The sequence below is a fragment of the Ailuropoda melanoleuca genome, chromosome 18, assembly GCF_002007445.2.
Source record: "Ailuropoda melanoleuca isolate Jingjing chromosome 18, ASM200744v2, whole genome shotgun sequence".
Taxonomy (NCBI): Eukaryota; Metazoa; Chordata; class Mammalia; order Carnivora; family Ursidae; genus Ailuropoda; species Ailuropoda melanoleuca.
In genome coordinates, this window is record NC_048235.1 from 13,535,723 (window position 1) to 13,553,196 (window position 17,474).

Here is a 17,474-nt window from a genome sequence, read left to right on the forward strand (position 1 = left end):
GAATTTGGACCCCCAAATAAATTCAAAATGGATGAAAGACTAGAATGTAAGACCTGAAGCCATAAAACTCTTAAAGAAAGCATAGGCGCTAAGTTCTTTGACATCTGTCTTGGTGAAGATTTTTTTTTTAATTTCCAAAATCAAAAATCAACAAGTGGAACTACATCAAACTAAAAAGTTTCTGCACAGCAAAGGAGATCTTCAACAAAATGAAAAGACAACCTACTGAATGGGAGAAGATATTTGCAAATCATATCTGATAAGGAGTTAATATCCCAAATATATAAAGAACTCTTAAAACTCAATTCATTCCATTAAATAGCAAAACAACAATCTGATTTTAAAATGGGCAGAAGAATCAAATAGACATTTTTCCAAAGAAGACACCCAGATGGCCAACAGACACATGAAAAGATGTTCAACAACCCTAATCATCAGGGAAATGCCAATCAAAATCACAATGAGGTATCACCTCACACCTGTTAGAATGGCTATCATCAAAAAGGCAAGAAAAAACAGGTGTTGGCAAATATGTGGAGGACAGGGAAAGACCTCATGCACTGGTGGTGGGAACGTTAACTGGTGCAGCCACTATGGACCCAGTTTCGAGGTTCCTCAAAAAGTCAAGAATAGAACTACCACGTGATCCAGGAATTCCACTTCTGGGTATTTATCCAAAAACAAAAACACTAGCTCCAAGAGATATCTGCACCCCCATGTTCATTGCAGCATTATTTACAACAGCCAAGATATGGAGACAACTTAAGGGCTTATTGATGGATGAATAAAGAAGAAAGATGTGGTAGATATATAGAGAATGGAATATCACTCAGCCATAAATAAGAACAAGATTTTCCCATTTGCAACATTGTGGATGGACCTTGAAGACATTATGCTAAGTGAAATAAGTCAGATAAAGACAAATATCATATAGTTTCTCTTCCATGTGGAATCTAAAACAAACAAAAAAAATCGAAACAAAACAAAACAAACAAAAAAGCCCAGCTCCTAAGTACAGAGAACAGATGTTGGTTGCCGGAAGACAGGGGGAGTTGGGTGGGCAAAATGGGTGAAGGGGGGTCAAAAGGTACAAACTGCCAGTTATAACATAAGTAAGTCATGGATGTCATGTACAGCATAGTGACTATAATTAATAACATACTGTATAACTGGAAGTTGCTAAGAGAGTAAAGCTTAAAAGTTTTCATCACAAGAAAAAAAAATAACTGTATGGTGACTGATGGTAACTTGACTTATTGCAGTGATCTCTTTGCAGTGTATATACAAATATGAAATCATTACATTGCACACTTGAAATTAACATGTTAATTATGCCTCAATAATAAAACAATCAAAAATAAATAAAAATAAAAAACTTAATTTTTTGCTTGTTGTTAGAAGGATACAATTGATTTTTGTATATTGGTATCCAATAACTTGGCTAACTCTAACTCACTAATTAAATTTAATAATTTATGTGTAGATTCTTTTGGATAGTCTAGGTACATCACCAAATTGTGAATAGGAGAGGTTTTTATCCTTGTGTTCCTATTCTTATACTTGTTTTCTTTATCTTGCTTATCAAATTGGCTAGGACATTTTTGTCCCATTCTCAGTTCCAGAGGGAACGCTTTTAACATTTAATCATGCTTGTGTAAGATTATTTATAGGTGCATTTTATTAGATTCAAGCAGTTTTATTTATATTTGCCAGAAGTTCTAATCATGAATATATATTGAATTTTTCGCAAGTTCTTTTTAGGCATTTATCTAGAAAGTAATGTTTTCCCCTTCATTCTGTTAATGTGATGAATTTCACTTTTTTTTTCAAACGTTAAACCATTCTTTCTTTGTTCCAAACATGATGGATTTATTTTTTTGTTAAGATTTTATTTATTTATTTGAGAAAGAGAGGGAGAGGGAGCACAAGCAGGGGGAGGGGCAGAGGGAGAAGCAGGCTCCCCACTCAGCAGGGAGCCCGACGCTGGGCTCCATCCCAGAACCCTGGATCATGACCTGAGCCGAAGGCAGATGCTTAGCCGACTGAGCCACCCAGGCGCCCCCATGATGGATTTACTTTATTTTACTCTGCTGTAAAACCAAAGATTCCATTACAGCACAGAGACCATTATATTTCTAAAGGTCTTGAAAAAGTGGCGTGGCACATGCAAGACGTGAGTACAAACTGGAGGACTGGGTCATTTCCTTTATCACAGGACACTGCACCGTCACTGAGGCGCGCATGTAAACCGACACTGCAGCGCCGGACTGAAATGCACCGCAAACACGACAACTTCCAGGCATGCCTTAAGGCACCCACCTTACGACGGACTTTCAGTCTGCAGACTTCAGTGTGGGGAACGTTACCATTTTTTGGAAGAGTAAAAAGTTCACACTTCTGAAATCGCACAGAAGAATTTTAAGGCCAAAACACCGTGGGTTCATTTCTTTTCACCTCCAGGGACAAAACTGATGCTTTACTCAAAACCACATGAAGCTTCTTAGTTCGAACCCCACCCCAAACTTTTGACCTCCTGCATTGATGTTCTTTCCATCAGTTAAAGCTGATGGGGTCAGTCTGACCCCTGGCTGAAGGGTTGGAGTATAGCCCAGTCCAGTCAGGCTGGGGTTATCTGCTCTAGCAGATAAAGGAGAGCTACAAGCCAGTGCGCAGTTAGCAGCAACGTTAGTGCCACCTGTGCGAGCAGGGCTCACTGGTGTTTCAATCTTCTCATTTTAACCCCCTCGTACATACAACCTCCAAGTTCAGTGTCATCAGTTACTTGAGGGTGCAGCTGGACCTCAGCAGCCTCGAAACCCAGGGCAAAATTATTCTGTGACTGTTTGGATTTGGCTCTGTCAAAACTCATCTGAGAGCCAGCAAGCCAACCTTCAAAGGCTAAACACAGCCCACTCAAAAATGGCTGGTCCAGAAAAATCAATATCAACACTGCTGTCAAGACAGAAACAATCTTGGGGCGCCTGGGTGGCACAGCAGTTAAGCGTCTGCCTTCGGCTCAGGGTGTGATCCCGGCGTTATGGGATCGAGCCCCACATCAGGCTCCTCCGCTATGAGCCTGCTTCTTCCTCTCCCGCTCCCCCTGCTTGTGTTCCCTCTCTCGCTGGCTGTCTCTATCTCTGTCGAATAAATAAATAAAAAAATCTTAAAAAAAAAAAAGACAGAAACAATCTTATTTATAGGGGACTTCAGTTTCCCACTCTTCTTTCCTGTGTTCAGTACAAATAGGGTATCAAGAGTCAGTTTCAACCCTTCAGCAAACTTATTCTACAAAGATATTTCTGCCCCGAGGGTGCTGTCTCTTTCATTTTTGGTTGAAAATAAGTCCCTAGTTATAGATCTTATATTTGGTCTCTAGGGTGTCTGATGCTTTCCCTGTATCTGTGTAAGCATGACCAGAAGTAAAAAATTCCACTCTGCTACAAGATTGGGTTCTCAGATCTACTGACAATACCAAACCCAAATCCTCTGTTGAAGACATCCTTGGCAACCATTTCTAGCTCAAAGTCAGCATGTTACACGTATCTCCAGCCAGAGGGCCTATCTCCATTCTGCTAGGTCAACCCAAATGTTAAACCAAACTTGCCTTCCTGGAATAGGCCATTTTGGTCACACTGTATTCACCAGACATTGCTGGATTTGTTTTGCTAATAGTTGAATTTTTTTTTTACATTTATGTAAAACATGTTACACTGGCTTATTATTTTCCTTCTTTATAATGTTCTTGTCAGGTTTTGGTATCAAGGTAACACTGGCCTCAGAACACAAAATGGAACGCGTCTCACTTTTTCTATTCTCTGGAAAAGTTTATGTACAATTGGCATTTTTTTTTCTCAAATATTTGGTAAAACTCATCAGTGAAGTCATCTGGATTTGGGGTTTTTTTTTAATGGAAATTTTAAAATTATGCATTCCATTTCTTTCATTGTTACAGGACTGTAGAGATTTTCTTGCGTCCATTTAGGTAAACTGTGCTTTTCTAGAAAATTGTCCATTGGTAAAAAAAAAAAAAAAAATTCTAGTTATTCACGGAGGATTGGTTTTAATATCCTCATAATATTTTAAATACTTGTAGGATCCATAACAGTGTCCCCTCTTCCATTCTTGACATGGGTTATTTTTATCTTTTTTTTTTTTTTTTCCTTCATCTCCCTAGGGAATTAGGACTTTATTAGTCTTTTCAAAGAACCAACTTCTAGTTTTGCTGAGCTTCTCTACTCTATATTTATTTTATATTCCCATTCAGTTCTCCTCTTGCCTTTATGATTCCCTCTCTTCCACTTTGAGTTTGATATTTTCTCAACTTATTGAGGTAGACGCTTCGATCGCTGCCTTTTCAGTTCTTCTTCTCTTCTATCATATGTGTTGTAAGGGTATAAATTTTTCTCTAAGGATGGCTTTAGCTGCCGCTGACATGCTTTGCAATATTTTCATTATCATTCCAGTAAAATGTTTTCTAATTTCCATTGTTATTTCTTCATTGGTTCATGGGTTATTTAAAGGATAATTCTTTCTTTTCTTTTTTTCCCCTTTTAGTTAGAGAGAAAGCAAGCATGGGGGCTAGGGGCAGAGGGAGAGGGAGAGAGAGAATCTTAAGCAGGCTCCATGCCCAGGGCAGAGCCCAATGTGAGGCTTGAACTCATGACCCTGAGATCATGACCTGAACTGAAATCAAGAGTCGGTCGCTTAACCAACTGAGCCACCCAGGCGCCCCTTAAAGGATAATTCTTTTTTTTTTTTTTAAAGATTTTATTTATTTATTTGACAGAGATAGAGACAGCCAGTGAGAGAGGGAACACAAGCAGGGGGAGTGGGAGAGGAAGAAGCAGGCTCATAGCGGAGGAGCCTGATGTGGGGCTCGATCCCATAATGCCGGGATCACGCCCTGAGCCGAAGGCAGATGCTTAACCGCTGTGCCACCCAGGCGCCCCTTAAAGGATAATTCTTGATTTCCATACCTGGAGGGATCTTCAAATGATCTTTTTATAATTTATTTCTAATGTGATTCCACTACTGACAGACAACAAACCGTATGATTTCAATTCTTTGTTTTTTATTGAGATTTGATTTAAACCTAGCATGTGGTAATTTTTATAAATATTTTAAGTGTAATTTTAAAAATGAAATGTATAGCGTTAGGCAAAATACTCTTTATATATCAATTAGGTCAGATTTGTTCATTGTTAAGTTCAAATCTATGGTTTTTTGGTCTCTTTAATGAAAAAAGTATGTGAAATTTCACACTATGATTGTAGATTTATCTATTTCCTCCTGTAGTTACGTTGATTTTTGCCTTACACATTTTGAGGCTATTTTATTAAGTGTAAGCAGTCTTAGAATCATTATATATTTCTGGTAAGTTGAACTATTACAAAATAGTCTGTCTCTACCAATTATTTTTTTCCTAAAAGTCCACTTTTTCTGATATTAATATAATAACCCTTGCTTTTTTTGGTTAATGTTTACATGGTACATCTCTTTCTTATTCCCTTACTTTCAGTATTTCTGTGTCCTTATCTTTGTGATGTGTTTCTTGTAAGCAGCGTATAGTTGTTTTTTTAATCCAGATCTACCATCTTACCATTTTGCTTTCAGTTGTCACCGATTCTTTTTTTCTTACTTTTAAATTGATTGTTTCTGTTATTTCATTTCCCCATTTATTTTGGTATTAATACATTATTTTACTATTCTTTTAGTAGTTACCCTAGATATTATTACATACACTCTTTCTGGAAAAAATTAACATCAAGTACAAATTTTATCTCTTCCTGGACAATGCTAGGACCTTGTAGCACTTTAACTGTATATACCTTCTTACCCAACTTTGATACTATTTTTTCCATATGTTTGTCAATTTAATTAACTTTATTAAGATGGAGTTGACGCTCCATAACATGTTCCTGTTTTAAGCATACAGTTTGATGAGTTCTGACAAATGTTTACACCCGTGTAACCACCATGATATGGAACATTTACTTCACCCTGAAAAGTCATCACATGCTCAGGCAATTATTGACCTGATTTTTGTTATTATAGATTGTTTTTGTAGTCTTCTGTGTTTGACTTCTTTAAGATCATCATGTTTTGAGATTCATTCATGCTCTTCCAGATATCACTAATTCAGTATTATGTATACCTGAATGATATTCTATTGTGTTAATAGTCCACAATTTGTTTATACATTCATCATTTGATGGATATTGGAATTGCTAGGTCACATATAAGTATATGTTTAATTTTTTTTAAGAAACTACCAAATTGTTTTCCAAAGTGGTTTTGCCATGTATTTAGATTTTTATACATTTCAACCCCATTAAATTCTGTTACCATGATTGCAATCATCAATATTTATTTATATTTCCCTTTCTGTGTATCTTTTATTTTTCTCTTCATTCTTTTTTGCATCTTGGAGATGCTATCTGGAATCATTTTCCTTCTGCTTGAAGAACATCTTTCAGTCTTATCATTAGTGTAGGTCTGTTGATGATGAATTCTCTTTTTGTTTGTCCGAATGTCACATTTTTGAAGGCTATTCTGGCTTTTATTGTTTCTATTGGAAAATAAGCTGTCAGTCTTATAGTTCTACCTTGGAGGTAATTTTCTTCTTTCATGAGCTACTTTTAAGACCTTCCGCCCCCTCATTTACAGCATTTGGACCGTGGTGTGCTTAGGTGTGTTTTTCTAGCCCCCTTCTCGGTTCTGTAGTGCTTCTTGAATCTGTAGTTTGATATCATCCATCCCTTTTAGAAAATTCTCAATTGTTATTTTGGCAAATACCAATACTGTACAATTCTCTTCTTTCTTCTTCTTCTGGAGAGCAATTATGCATAACGGAAAAGTTTTCACTGTATCTTTTATGTTTCTTAGTCCTTTTCTGCATTTATTATTCCTTTGTTTCTCTGTGCTTTTATTTTGGATATTTATTTCTGATCTTTCAGTTCTCTAATTCTCTCTCCAGCTGTTAAACCCATTATCAAATTTTTCTGTTCTGGAAGTTTCATTTTTAAAATAATTTTCATTTTTCTGCAAAAATTCTCAATTATGTCTTTTATTTCTGTAAACGTATTAGGCACAGTTAGGTCTGTGTCCGATTATCTGGATGCCTGTAAGTCTATTTTTGTCGTGTTTCCCACCTTGGTTATCTATCAAAGTAACTTATCCCTTCACAGTCTTGACTATTTTATTTTATTTTATTTTTTTTTTTAAAGATTTTTTATTTATTTATTAGACAGAGATAGAGACAGCCAGCGAGAGAGGGAACACAAGCAGGGGGAGTGGGAGAGGAAGAAGCAGGCTCATAGCTGAGGAGCCTGACGTGGGGCTCGATCCCATAACGCCGGGATCACGCCCTGAGCTGAAGGCAGACGCCCAACCGCTGTGCCACCCAGGTGCCCCGACTATTTTAAAACAAATATTGGATATTGGATATGAAAAATTGTAGAGAAAAATTGAAGTTTAGGATGATAGTCTTTTTCGGTAGAGAGGATTTATGTTTTTCTTCTTGTTAATAGGTAAGGGTTCAAGCTATCCCAGATAACCTGAGTTCAATCAAGGCTTGGGATTACTTGAAGCTGCTTTAGTCCCTTTGAGATTAGATTATTTATAGTTCACAGTTAGTCCCCAGGTGCAGCTGTGTAGCTTATCCAAATCTTAGAGGGGTACTTGGATCCTCCTCTTTGGTAGTCTCTGACTCCCGGTTTTTCTCCTTAACTTCATGAATTTGTCACCCTCTGTTGAACTTCTCAGCTTCTCATCCACCTCTTCTGGAAGCTCCAGAGACCCAAATGCAATGCCCATCTCCCTGTGTTTCCTTCTTTTCTAAGATCTTGGCTCCCTGATTCTTCACTGACTTAATTCCCTGATGCCTTCAAACATTTTTAAAATATAATTGTTCAGCTCTTCTAGTTCTTAGCAAAAGGATTAATCTGAATTACTTAGATTACCCACAATCAGAAGGGGAACTCCCAGAGCAAAAATCTTTAAGTATAAATGAAAGGAATTAGAGTGAAGAAAAAGGCAGGCTACAAAATACTAGAAATCATGTGCGTATGAACATACCTATGAAGAACATAAACAGTACAAGTGAAATATACCTATAGGCTCCCAGTAATCTTCAATACCTCTGTTATCTTCTATAAACTATCTTCTGTATATTTTATCTCCTGTATTTTCTACCCTATGACTAATCACCTCCCTGCTTTGGTACATTTGCCTGGGAAATGTAACGAAATTTGTTATATAAACCCCAATTTTCAATTATTGGTGAGAATATAGAAGAAATTAAGAGAGGGGAAAATAAATGATATATATTGCAGTTGCTTAGGTAATAAAACAAGATTATAAGATGCAAATGGTCAATCAATTATTAGGGACAAAACAATTGCCATTCAAAACATGAATTGATAAGATGATGTGAGAATAGTAGAGATTTAAAATATAAAAATGAGGATAACTCTATGGTTGCTGTTAAGGGTGGGGAATAAAACCCAAACTAAGAGCAAACTAGTATTAATAAAACAAAAGCATAGTAGCATTTGAAAAAAGAAAGAAATCTTCTAAGAAGTTTTATCACTAACAAAAATAACAGGAAACGAAGTGGTGGTAAAATAGAAATTAAGGAAATAAAATTCCTTAAACAGAAAACTCCTTCAAATATCAATTCTTGTTGAAAAATCCATTTTCCAGAGTTAATCTATTATTTTCTGCCTCAATGGTTACAATGCATATCATATATTCCAAGAATTTTTGTTACTTTAGGACTTTATCATCAGTTTTTTAGGATTAGCACTTGGAACGTAGTCTTTATTGAACAGATGGAAATGTCAAATGTGTATGGGAGTAGGAGGAACCTACACAGACCCAGTTGATCCCGAACAATGCTTTTGGAATAAATTCCTGGTATATTTTGTTTTTCCTATATTGGCTTCTTTTTCTTAAAAATCTGCTTACAAAAGGATTCCAGTGAAAGGGTTAAGCAATGACTTTAAAGGAAAGTATAACTTATAGAGTGCAGCAAGTTAGTGCCACTGTTCCAAGTCAAAAGCTGCATCTATAAATGCAGGAGAGGAAAGGAAATAGAATTATAAAGGATGAAGGATGAGAAGCAGTTCAACAAATATTTTAGCTTGAAGTCATTTCCTGTTTATTAGGACAAGAAAGTGTACTGAATGAGGTTGAAAGCTGAACTAGCCAACCAAGGCTAGGACCCAAGAGCTTCATGATTAGTTTACTCGAGAATGAAAGAGAGCACCAAGTACAGCACTGCAGGTGCTCAACCTTGGTACATTCTAGAAGTCATCATGGAGCATATAATACTAGAGAGACATGAGAACGTTCAGCTCTTTTAGCCTTGCTTTTGTAACTGAAGAACAACGTGATAATATGGAGAGTATATTAGAGAACATAAATAGTAATGCAGAACACAGATCTGGTGTTCGAAAACTGAAAACTGGGTCCAGAAAGACTTCACACAAGCCATCAAAATATAAGGTCAGAATATGAGTGAAAATGAAAAGATCGCACTCTCAGAATGGGATATATTTCTCTTAACCTGAACTTCGGACTCAGGATGTTTCCTCTATGGATTTCTTTTTACCTGCTGTTATGAAAAGGTTTGATGAAACCATCCACTGTACTGCCCCAGAAATTCTCTTGTTTTTGAGTTATCCTAAGTTTTCTTCAGTTGTTTTGAAGAACAGTATGCAATCCTCAAACAAATGAAATAATAGCTTTTTTTTAAAGACCTTATTTATTTATTTGAGAGAGAGAGAGAGCCCAAGCAGAGGGAACTGCAGAGGGAGAGGGGGAAGCAAGTTCCCCACTGAGCAGGGACCTGTGGACTTGATCCCTGGACTCTGGGATCGCGACCTGAGCTGAAGGCAGATGCTGAACTGACTAAGCCACACCCAGGCGCCCCAAAGAAATTAATTGCTTTAATTACAAACTAAATATATACCAGAAAGGATTTAAAGAGATCACGTGGAGTGTTACAAAACAAAATAACCCAGGAGTACATCCTTTCTAAAAAGTGTGGTAATCATTGCATTATCTAGAGTGTCTCTGAAAACAGTATATGGTTTCCATACACGTGTCTTAAAGCGACCGGAAGCTACAACATATGAAAAAAACCAATGAACTGAGCAAAAAGCCCTTGCCTCAAGGATACAGAATCAAAACAATTGCTGGATTTATGCTTTTTGCTTTTCATCACATTGAGTCATGCGCCACTTGTAAAACTATCATCTCTCAAGCTCTGACTTACCTCCTGTGCTCTGCTCTGTAACACTGGGGCTGGGACTCTACCCACAATTTTCTTGTGCCGTCTGGCTCCCTCTTGGAGTGCCAGGGAGGAGCACTGGAGGAAGACTAGGAGGCAGGAGGAAGGAAAGGGACCTACTCCTTTCTGTAGCTTCCTGTTCAGGTCAGCATCAGAAGCCCTGCTTCGTCCCCCCTGAAGCTGCACTTTGTTCCAGAGGGAGCGGTTTGCAGTCCTCCTAACCTTTGGAGCCCGTGCCTCATTGTCCCCTCAAAGAGGCCACCACTAGCAGCTAGTGTCTTGTCCTCAGAGCTGTAGGTTTCTGCTCTGTGGGCCTTTTCTTTAAGCTTCTAAATTTCCAACATGCCAACATCTTCCCTTTGTTGGAACCCTAGGGGGGCTCACTGCTTCCTGTAGTTGCTGATTCAGTCTATAAAACGTGATACCTTAGTGTTCTATTTGTGCCTCATTGCTTACTTTGATGGGTAGAATAACTGTCCCCCTCAAGACATCCACCGCCTATGAATATGTTGGCTCACATGGCCAAAGGAATTTAGCAGGTAAGGATCCTGAGATGGGAAGATTATCCTGGATTATCTGCATGCGCCCAGTGTCATCACAAGGGTCCTTACGAGAGGGAGGCAGGGGGTCTGAGTCAGAAAAGTGGGTGTGACAATGGACGCAGAGGTTGCAGTGATGGGAAGGCCACTGAGACCAGAAATGCAGGTGGTCTCTGGAAGCAGGAAGAGGCAAGCAGGCATAAATATGCTGGATCCTCCAAAAGGAACACAATTCAGCTAACACCTTGACCTTAGCCCAGTGAAAATGATTTTGGACTTCTGACCTCCAGAACTATAAGGTAACAAATTTGTGCTGTCTCAAGCCACTTAATGTGAAGTAATTTGTTTTTTGTTTTTTGTTTTTTGTTTTTTAAGATTTTATTTACTTATTTGACAGAGAGAGACAGTGAGAGAGGGAACACAAGCAAGGGGAGTGTGAGAGGGAGAAGCAGGCTTCCTGCCGAGCAGGGAGCCTGATGTGGGGCTCATCCCAGGACCCTGGGATCATGACCCAAGCCAAACGCAGATGCTTAATGGCTGAGCCACCCAGGCGCCCCTGAAGTAATTTGTTAATAGCGGTAATAGAAACCTACTCTAGTTACCTAGTTAATAACACTTTACATTAAATTCTGTCTGTTAAACCAACTGCTGTGATGCGTATCTCCTGACCTCACCCTGACTGATTCAAGTAGAATTGCATATCTAGTTCTCCGTTATTAACAGCTTAAGTACTGCTCAGTCATTTTATTTGATCATTTATTTTATTAGAATCATCAGGCCTCAATAATCGTCCCCGAGGATCACATTAGCTTGTGATGACATACTGAGCATTGAATGTTTTAAAAATAGTCTTCCTATTTGTAAAATTCTGTCCTTCCTATTGAGGCCAACTTTACATTATAGAATAGGACATGAAAACATATGAACTACACTAGCAATGAAAACAAAAGACACCTGCCAGTTTGTCAGGTCGTCGAGAACATTAGGAAAAACCAGTTCGAGATCCGTGATACTTGTTATGGTGGGAAGCAGAGAAGAACACCTGGAGTCTGAGACCAAGAGTCTGGTTAATGAGGAAACGAGTGAACGTTACTTATCTGGACATGAAGGTACAATCCAGGAACTAGAAGTCCAAGAAGACTGGGAGACGGTGTCAAGTGCAAACTCTAGGAATGTAGCAAAGGTATGAAGTCATAGCTGCACATAGTGCTTCGGGTAGTTGAACTGGATCCAACATTCAGGAAATGCCCAGTGGACTAGAAGCCAGGCTGCCATTATGGTTGGTAGTAGACAAATAGAGTTCATAGTCCAGGGGTGTCTACAAAGGCAGTAATGAGAAAGTAGATCCACAAAAGGGTCTCTTTTTTGCTTTTAAAGATTTTATTTATTTATTTATTTGAAAGAGAAAGAGAGAGCGCATCAACAGAGGGGAGCAGCAGAGGGAGAGGGAAAAGCAGACTCCCCACCGAGCAGGGAGCCCACTCATGTAGGACTTGATCCCAGGACCGCGGGATCATGACCTGAGCTGAAAGCAGACATTTAACTAAGCCCCCCAGGTGCCCCCACGAAAGGGTCTTTGATCTCTATTTCTCAAAGCAGATACATGGATATGTGTAGTTTTGACTCTGATTTCTGTAACATCTACCCTTCCGTGTGAAAATATGCAAGGACTCCAAGTCCATTTAGAGTTAAGTACATATACGTAAAATATATTTAATATATGATATAGGTAATATATCTATACATATTTCTACAAATTTATGTTTTATATATTTTTTTACTTACTATTATGCTTATATTTATATATATAAAGAGATTTCTTTTAAGGAATCGGAGCACATAATTATGGAGGGTGGGAAGTCCAAAATCTGCAGGATGGGGCCGCAGCCTTGAGACTCAGGAATCGATGATGCTGCACTTCAAGTCCAAAGACCATCTGCTGGCAGAACCCTTGCTCTGGGGAGATCAGTCTTAATTCTATTAAGACCTTTAACTGATTGGATGAGGTCCACCCACCTGATGGAGGTCAATCTGCTTTACTCAAAGTCCACTGATTCATTTGTAAATCTCATCCAAAAACACCTCAAAAAAACATCCAGATAGGGACATGTGGGTGGCTCAGTCAGTGAAGGGTCTGCCTTCAGCTCAGGTCATGATCCCAGGGTCCTGGGATCGAGTCCCGCATCAGGCTCCTTGCTCAGTGGGGAGCCTGCTTCTCCCTCTTCCTCTGCCCCCTCTCTGCTCATGCTCTCTCTCTGTCTCTGACAAAGAGACATCTAAAAAAAAAAAAAAAAAAAAAAAAAAAAGGAAAAGAAACACCCAGATTAATGTTTGACCAAATATCTGGACGTCGTGGTCCGGCCAAGTTTAACACATAAAATTAATCATCACAACCCTTTTGCGTAGCTAATGCGGTAGAGGAAGATATTATAAGAGGAGAGGATATTCACATAGCCCTGCTGTAAGTTTTTATTCCCTCCCATACCCTGAAGATAATAGAACAAATTGAGAACTAAATTATGTAGCGCATTCTTCAAATGCAGGGTCCAGCTTAAACAAACCACATTTATTTTGTTCCAAGGTTTTTAAAAAAGTACAATTACAGTAAAACATCACATATTTAAAAAGAAGTAATCTGAGAAACTTTTTCTTATACAATGTAATTACAAAAAGAGAATAATCATCTCCCCTTAAGGGAGGGTTAAGAAGCAAAAGTTTCTATAACACACATGCTTTTTTTTTTTTTTTTGGTCTAAAGGAAAAGTAACTGTATAAACATAAGACTACCAATTATAATAGCAAGACACATCGAAAGAAGTGAGAAGCCACACTTCATAGCGAAAAGAAACAATAATCCTGAGACCTCTGTTTTCTACTTCTTCAGCAATCACTTGGGGGTCACTCAGTGATTGGGTAAAGCAGTGCTATACCTGCCAACACCCCCAGAAGGTATCATAGCCCCAGAACACACAATGATGATTCAGAAAAATAACTGAGTTATTAAATTGGCTCATACTCAGTGTAACACTGAATCTGTAAGACAGAATAGCTATTGAATTGAGACAGAAAGTTGAGTGCAAGCTTCTACCCCCCACCTAAAACATCCAGGAAAAAAAAGACCTTAAAACATCAAAAGAATGAATTAAAAAGAGGTATTAAAAAAATAAGAAGCACAACCAGAAAGCTTCCAACTTTGAGAAAATTCACAAATGATAAAAAGCAGATGGGATCCTATTAATGGAGGAAACCCTAATCCAAAACACATGTAGGAGAAGGTAGCTTTGCTGTCAAGGAGAACTTCTGGCAGAACCTCAGCCTCAGGGTCAAAGGAAGAGGGAGCAGGAGTAACACAGTCAATAAGCACCTTGGCGACCTGAACAGCTGAGGGAGGTGGATTCTTCCTCTTCCCCCCCCCCCTCGTGCAGAGCATGGGCATCAGCAGAGGTCAGCCCCAGTGACAGCCCGGCTGGCCAGGTGGAGCGTAGCGGAGGACCTGGGCCACTGCCTGCAGAGAGATCTGGGAAGTGCCTTAGATGTCCAAGGGGGTTGTCAAATAGGCAGTTGCAAATTTGGTTCTGGAACTCAGGGGAAACGTAGGGACTGGAGAGACTGGCTTGGAGTCATCCTACACTGACAGTATTTGAAGCCATGAGACTGTGTGAGATTACCTTGGGAAAGAACGCACAGAAAGAAGAGAAGAGGCCCCAGGACACCCCAACATGTGGAGGACAGGTTCTATCTATGTAACACTGAAACAACCAGAATGTGAAATTAGTTTACATTTGTGAACAAATTAATTGAAGGGGGCCTTGGGGGTTATGTGGAAGGGTGCTTGCCCACCTAGAACAGAACTGAGACACATTCTAGTCCCCCTACCAAATCCTGGACGGTCAGCTTGACTGGGAGCTTTGCCACACAAGTGCTTGATAGATGTCTATTTGATGAACAAATGTGTACACTTATAAATAAACTTCCCATTGTTTGGGGAGAATTTAGACCAAATTTCTCATTGTCATTAAGCATTTTCTCCACCCACTTCACATGCTTCCCCTCCATTTTTCTCCCTTTGCAGGTAATGTCTAGAAACATACCTTTTAGGTATGTTTCTTTGTTTATTTATTTATTTAGATTTATTTATTTGACATGGGGAGGAGCAGAGGGAGAGGGAAAGAGAGTCTTAAGTAGACTCCACGCAGAGCGTGGAGCCTGAGGCAGGGCTTGATTTCATGACCCTGAGATCACAACCCTGAGATCACGACCTGAGCCGAACCCCAGTCAGAAGCTTAACCAACTCTGCCACCCAGGAGCCCCCAAAGACTTTTAAATAAAAAAAGGACATCCTTGGGGTGCCTGGGTGGCTCAGTCAGTTAAGCATCTGCCTTCCACTAGAGTCTAGAGTCTCAATCTCAGGGTCCTGGGATCAAGCCCCACATCAGGCTCTCCACTCAGCAGCAAGTCCGCTTCTCCCTCTCCCTCCATGATCTTTCTTGCTTTCATGGTCTTTCAAATAAATAAATAAAATCTTTTTTTTTTAGAGGGGGGCCATCCTTCCTTTTTACTTACCTCAATATTAAATTAGCATTTTGGCATTTTATTTACAATTTTCCAGCTGTACTAATTTCATTTTTCCATCCAGACCTTTTTGTGAAAAATATCAGATAAGGAACAATTCCCTTCGTAGACCTCTCCAAGGACAGTAACAGAAGATGAGTATCTGAGGATAATTAAGAGCCAGGACCACACGGTCTTGCTCCTTTTTCCCAAATAGAGATTTGACCTCCATAATGACCTCTGAGTGTGATTTCATTAAAGGAACCAGCAGGTTTCCTTGTACTGTAACAATGTTCACAATTTCTTGGAATTGCAGTGTCTATTTAGATCACAATGGAGTAGAGTACCTGACTGTTAGTTCGCTCTAGTTGATGGGAACACCCATCACTGCAAAGAAGAGGAGAGAAACAGATAAGAAATATATGCACAAGAAAAAAAAATGTATTGTGAAATATTTCCATGCCAATAAATATAGCTCTACCTTATAATTTTTTATGACTTCAGAGATTTCTATTTTATAAATTTGTAACTCACTTAACCCAACCTACATTCTTGGACATTGAATTTTTTCCTATCATAAACATCTGTTGCACACAGTTCCGAACTGCAGTCTGGTTATTTCTTGAGATAAATTCTTAGAAGAGAGGTTGGTAGATTATGGGATATGCTTTTAATGGATTTCTGACATGTACTACCAAAGTGTTCTGCAGAAGTGTTGTACCAACATATACTCCCAGTATCAGTGACCCCTTTTTCTACACCATTGCTAACTTAGGCATTATCATTCTTTGAAATCTTTGTCAGTTATTTGGGTGAAAACGGTAGCTTATTGTGGATAAAATTTACATTTTTAAAAAGAATTTATTTATTTATTTATTTATTTATTTATTTATTTATTTATTTATTTATTTATCTATCAGAGAAAGAGAGTGCACAAGCAGGGGGAGAAGCAGGCAGAGGGAGAAGCAGGCTCCCCGTTGAGCAGGGAGCCTGATGCGGGACTCAATCCCAGGACCCTGGGTTCATGACCTGAGCCGAAGGCAGATGCTTAACTGACTGAGCCATCCAGGTGTCCCCAAAGTTACATTTCCTTGCTTACGTCTTTTACATTTTTGTTCAAGTCCAAATTTATCAAGCTGTTAAAGATTCAACCATAAAAATGCAACCTAGTGTTGCTTCTTTTTCACAGGGTGACTTGTACGGTGGCAGATTTTACCCAACAGGCTTTCACAAGTGTCTTCGGACCAACATCTGGGCAGTCACACATCAAGATACGGGGTAAGCTGAGAAATCTGAGCCTATGTCCCAACCCTTTATTTCTTGGACTGAAACCATGGTCTTTCACAAGACAGCAGAATAGTGTCTTAAGGCTGAGGAAATATATACCTCTTTTATTTTATTTTATTTTTTTAAAGATTTTATTTATTTATTTGACAGAGAGAAAGACAGCCAGCGAGAGAGTGAACACAAGCAGGGGAAGTGGGAGAGGAAGAAGCAGGCTCCCAGCGGAGGAGCCCGATGTGGGGCTCGATCCCAGAACGCTGGGATCACTCCCTGAGCCCAAGGCAGACGCTTAGCAACTGAGCCACCCAGGCGCCCCTGTATACCTCTTTTAAACAGAGTTCACCTAATGATTAAAGACCTTTGCTGTTGGAAGTGTTGGAGGGAAAAAAAAAAAAACAAGCCCCACAAACCCCTGAAGAAACCAGAGAAATGAGGGGCGCCTGGGTGGCTCAGAGGGTTAAGCATCTGCCTTTGGCTCAGGTCATGATTCCAGGATCCTGGAATCGAGTCACGCATCAGGCTCCCTCTGCTGCTCCCCCCACTCATGCTCTCTCTCTCTCTCTCTCTCTCAATCACTCCCTCTCTCTCAAATAAAATCTTAAAAAAAAAAAAAAAAAGAAACCAGAGAAATGAGAATGTGAAATTGCCAACTTCACAACTTTGTGAAAAGCAGTTCCAACAGCAAGACGCCCTTTGCTTTCTGGGCCAAAGATCAATCAAGAGCCTACTCGTCACACATCCCCTCTAACAATTCGGTAGGAAACTGTCTAACTCTAAGATGATTAAAAGGTTTCTTCTGTAGTGCC

General features: G+C 39.2%; 1 protein-coding gene and 1 pseudogene across 1 annotated transcript in view; both read right to left on the reverse strand.

Moving 5' to 3' along the window:
- Nucleotides 1-17,474, reverse strand: part of ACSL1 (acyl-CoA synthetase long chain family member 1) — a 200,621-nt gene that overhangs the window by 104,048 nt on the left and 79,099 nt on the right. The gene's annotated exons all lie outside the window — the stretch shown is intronic.
- Nucleotides 2,481-7,815, reverse strand: LOC100472739 (annotated as a pseudogene).